Raw genomic sequence first — 5636 nt, forward strand, 5'->3', positions numbered from 1 at the left:
TGCTTCCTTTGGAAAGGAGCAGTTCACAAATGATGATAAAGAATTTCCCCGTTTACATTTAAGATTCCTTTGTTGAGAGTGCTGCCCAAGTTCGCCATACGATCTGCTTCCTTGTTGGAATTTTTGAGTATATGATAAAATTTGCATGAGTCAAAACTCTGTAGAACCGTCTTCAGTCTATCCGATATTTTGTTGAGCCCAATATTGTTGAAGTATTCCTCTCTGATTAGTTTTTTGATTAAAATTTCTGAGTCTCCGAAGACTTGAATATCTTTAGCGCTTTTCTCTCTTGCAATGTGGCAGGCCTTTAGCAGCCCCAGAATCTCCGCTTGGTTGTTTGTTTTCTCTCCGAGACCCCATGCAAAAGAAATAGAGGAGAGCCCTTCCGCAAAGTAGATGACCCCGCCAGCACCTGCTGCTCCTGGATTCCCTTTGGACGCTCCATCAAAGAAAATGGTAGTTACATTTTGCGCCCTCCACCAGCTTTGAAAGATGTCATCAGTCTCTCTTTTTCTCCATTCCAGGTTTGCTTTCAGGGGTGAGGTTCTATACTTTCGGGACAACGGATCTATAGCAAGCCACCTTTTTTCTTCTGGCCTGAGCAGGGGGTCTTCTTTGATATATTGCTGCTGAGCCGCTTCCAACAGAAGGGCCTTAGCTTTTGCTGCAACCTGATGCGGGGAATACTGCGTTTCTTTGAAAATCTGCTGATTTCTGGTTAACCACAGTTGCCAGCAAACAAACTTTGGCAACGCTATCCAAATCCTGCGCCAAAAGGACTTGGGGAAGATGCCTTTGGGGTAGCTAGCACACCAAGTCGCAAACAGCTCAGAGACAGAGGTTTGCTGAGGGAGAGAGATCTGGAATTCATCGAGAAGAATTCCCCACACCTTCCTGGCAAAGGCGCAGTCAAGAAACAAGTGCCGCGCAGTTTCTAACTGACATCTACAAAGGGCGCATCTATGAGGCCCTTCAAACTTTCTTTTTGTCAGATTGTCCCCTGTCAATAACTTGTTGTGTACCAAGGTCCAAAAGGAAAAATTTATTTTTGGTAGCGCTAATGGCTCCCAAACCTGCTTCCAAAAGGCTGGAGTATGGTGGCTGATCCTTTTTCCCTGAAGAGACTTATATCCCTCTGCTGAGGTATATATTCCGGACTTTCCCCATCCCCATCGATCCTTTTTGAATCTGCTGTCTGGGGTGGCATCTTCTAACAGGTTCTCAAGCTAGATCTGTTGGTCCTTTAGGCGCTCAGGGACTCCGTGGAAGTCCCATTTTAACCATTCTCCACGTTCGTCCCAGCTTGCCAGATCATATACTCTGTTAACTCCTGCTCTTTCCAGCCAATTTCTGAGCTCTGCGATATCCTCTCTTTCCGCCAGCGGGTCTTTCCCCATAATTCGATCCTTCCATAATTGTGTGGACTTACCATTTCCGGGTATTCTGTACATGTGTTTTTTGAAGAATTCGCTACTCTTGCAACATAGCCTCCATACCTGCGAGCTGGCCGCTGTAGACTATATTTGCATTTTCCTTATCGCTTCTTTGTCTGAGTATTTTGACTGTAAAATTATGCTGATTGGATGTGAGGGGTCGCTTATTATTTTCCACAACAGTTTGCCGCCCAGCGATTTGTTGATAAAGGAGGGGTCCCTAATTTGAAGACCACCCTCATCTATTGGCCTCTTGACCGTATCCCATTTAACTAAGTGCAACTTTTTTTCGTTTCCTTTCCCGCCTTGCCATAGGAAGTTCCTGATCAGGGTTGCTATCTGGTCTGTGACATATTTGGGGGCGAGGAGAAATGCTGATTGATATATGGGAAGAGCTGACAGCTGTGTTTTTATAAGAATGGATTTGCCTCCTTTTGTTAACCAATAACCACCCCAATTTGTGATTTTGGATTTAATTTTGCTGATTATATGAGTCCAAAAACATCTCTTGTTCACCCCAGAGGAAATGGGAAGACTAAGATATCTAAAGCTGTCCCACTTGGCCTGGCCTTTGAACCCGAGTATCCTCGAAATGTTGGTGATCTCTTGCTGTTCCGCATTCCAACTGTAGATTTCGCTTTTGCTCTCATTGATAAGAGCTCCAGTCACCCTACAGTGACTTTTCAGTACATTATCAAATGCTTTTGCTATTCTGGTGGAAACACCTCCGAGGAGCAGAGAATCATCCGCGAAGAGGGCATGATTTAAGGGAGTTGATACCTCAGAAGGTTTAAGACCCGGGAGGGAGCCGGCGGTTTTTTCAACTGCTAACTTCCTGCTGAGAGAGTCTGCCATGAGAATATACAGGAAGGGAGAGAGAGGGCATCCCTGCCTAATGCCCCTTTGAGCTTGGAAGAAGTTGGTGGGACGTCCATTGACGAGAGGGGCAATCCACGGGGATTCTATGCATGCTTTGATAAGCTGGACAAAGTGCTGAGAGAAACCAAAAGAAAGCAGGACTTTGCCTAGAAACAAACGATTTACTCTATCGAATGCATTTGCCATATCGATTTTGATCAACATACCTTTCTCGCCCCTTTGTTTGCTTGAATGGATGGTCTCCTGAACCTGAATGACATTGTCCATAATATATCTGCCTTCCATAAATCCGCCTTGGTTGCTGGAAATCAACTTTTTGAGCAAAGGCTTAAGTCGATTTGCTAGGAGCTTGGCTATGATTTTGTAAGAAGCATTACACAACGATATTGGCCTGAATCTTGCAAAGGTCTCTGGATTGGTTTCCTTTGGGATTAAAGCTAGGAAGGTGGATTTGATACCTCCTCCTATTTTAGCTTTTATCATAAAGCCTTTGATCATTTTGAGGAGGTCAGATTTGATAACTTCCCAACATGATTGATAAAAATGGATAGAGAATCCATCGGGCCCAGGGGCCTTATCGGCTTCCATTGACCAGATCACTTGGATAACCTCCTCAGTTGTGATAGGTCTGCATAGGACTGTATTTTCTTCTTCATTGACAAGCTGGGGAATATTAGAAAGAAAGTCATTGGTTTCCTCTTCTTCAGCTTGAATTCCAATATTGTATAAATTCCTAAAATGTGCTTCAGCAGCGGGTTTCACCTGATCAAACCCTTTGCAGACCTGTCCCTCCATGGTTTTAATTTCCGCTATATGGTTCCGGGATAGTCTTGCTCTGTATTGTTTGTGGAAATAAGAAGTATTTCGGTCCCCTGCCTTTAACCACAAACTTCTAGACTTTAATCTCCAGTACTCTTCTTCAGTTCGGAAGGCTTGATAGGTAGAGCGTTGTGTTTTGACTTCCTCATCCAGAAGCTCAACTGTAATATCTTTATTCTCCATTTCCATTTGCATTGAGTGCATCCTCTGAACTGCCTCTTTCCTTTGGTTGGTTGGATTGGGTGCAGGCTTTTTAATCCACTCCTTCAATGCATGTTTTGTTGCCTTCAACTTCTATTCCCAGATGTAGCTGGGGGAACCTATGATGGGTTTGTCCCATGCCTCTTTCACTGTCTCGATAAAACCCGGTTTCTCAATCCACAGAGGGTTGAATCGGAAGGGAATGGGGCCCAAATCTTCTTCGTCCTCTAATAGCAGTTGTATTGGCTTATGGTCCGAGGTCAATTTGGGCAAAATTTTTGTGCTGGCGATCTTTTTGTTCAACAAGAGGCCGCTTTGGATCATAAATCTGTCCAGCCGGGCAGAGATTTGTTCCGACCCGACCCGGTTATTCGACCATGTATAGAGTCCATGTACTGGAGGGAAGTCTAAGAGATCCCAGTTCTGTACGATCTCCTCCACCGTGGCCAGCATGGGGTCTCTGGAACTGGAGCCTCCCCTCTTCTCCTTTGGCTTCAGAACTATATTTAAGTCTCCCGCAATGATAATATTGTTTGGAGACTGCTGTTCTAGGTAAGTTGATAAAGAATACCAGCATTCTCTTTTTTCTGCATAATTTACCGGAACATACAAATTGAAGAGAGAGACATTCAACTTACTAACTTTGTGCGTCAATTCTGTGTATATCCAGTGCTGAGTTTCATGGTATTTATTGAGCTGGAATGTGCTATCTGACCATAGAGTGGCCAATCCTCGGGAGGTTCCCCTTGCGCTAACTGCCTTGCCTGTATTTTTGTTCCATTTTAGCCTACTGGTATCAAGAAGGGAATGCCCTTCAATTTTGGTCTCTTGGAGCATGAGGATGTCTGTGGGTTCAGCTTTAAGAAGATCCTTAACTGCTTCTAGTTTTGCAGGGCTCCCCAATCCTCTACAATTCCAAGAGACAAATTTCATTATTTACCTGGTGGGGGGGTGGGACCTCCCTTGGAGGGTCTCGGCCTGGTATTCCGCCCAATGGACATTTCTGTGGTTGCTTGGCTCCCTTGGGTTTTAAGTCTCTCGACCTCTTCTTCTCTCTTTTCTTTCCGGGATTTCCTACCAGCTCTTTTGGTAGGACGCTCGTAGGCTTCATCTTCTGATGTTTCTGAACTTTCTATTGCTTTTTTCCTTGTTATTTCTGCATATGAAGGGTTGGGCGAGCTGCCCTGTGTGGCTTCGACCTGCTTTTCTTTCTCACTTTCTTTACTTGGAGGGGTGCTTTCTACATGCACCAAGTTTTCATGCTCCAGATCTGTTGGGTTGATTTGTGTGCTTGATGTCCCTTGTACATTTGCTTCCTCTTCTTGGATGGATTTGGAGCTGCTTGGCATCCCTGTTTCCTCTTCCTGGATGGGTTTTGAGCTGCTTGTCATCCCTGTTATCCTTCCTTTGCTAGGGCCTTTTTTTGGATTTGTTGTTTTCTGGACTAGAGTCCATTGTTCCTCTTTCTGTTTGTCTGTTTGTTCTTCTACCTTCTTTTTACAGTGCTTCACGAAATGTCCGTGTTCGTGGCACTGTCTACATTTGAACGGAAGCTGTTCATAGTCCAGTTCTTGGATATGCTCCCAGCCTGCAACTGCAAGTTTGATTACTTCCGGTAACCCCTCCTCCAGATCGACTTCAACACATATTCGAGCGCATGAATACTGATCTTTTCTTGCAGCTCTGTCAATGTATTTACCCAATGCATTGCCGATGTTTTCAAGGGATTTTTGATTCCAGCAGTGGAGAGGCAAGTGGGGAAGTCTCACCCATACCGGAACTGCTGAGGGGACATCCTGGGTGGGGTCGAAGTCTGGGGACCATTTATTCAGATACAGGCCTTGCGGACCCATAAAATATGGCCCATTTCTGAATATTAAGCTTCTGTCTTCCGGATTATCGAATACAAAGACGAAGTATCCTTTCCCGACGAAGTAGCTTTTCACACCCTCCTTGATCAGGGGGTTCAAATTTCTCTGAGTCCAATCTTCTACTGACTTTGGTGAAGGCCAGAGGCCTGTGAACTGGCCAATAAGACCTCTCTCTGCCAGGTTCAGTGCTGCTTTACACGTCTCTTCTTCTGAAAGGGCGACTGTGGGGATCTTATCCATCCTCTTGATGAACTTTTGCTGAGCCACCGATGGGGCTCTCTTCGTGCAGGCTTCGATCATTGCTTTGAATGCCAGGACCTCCGCAGGGGGGGAAGCCGAGCCCCCATTGGAGTCCATGTTCTCCGAAAAAGAGTTCCTCAGACCTGAACGCAGTGGCGCAGCAGCCACTGAGGCGCAGTAAGAGTCTCTGCGA

The sequence above is a fragment of the Pinus tabuliformis genome, chromosome 6 (genome assembly GCF_031772625.1).
Source record: "Pinus tabuliformis cultivar Carrire ecotype Pingquan chromosome 6, CPIR1, whole genome shotgun sequence".
Classification (NCBI taxonomy): Eukaryota; Viridiplantae; Streptophyta; class Pinopsida; order Pinales; family Pinaceae; genus Pinus; species Pinus tabuliformis.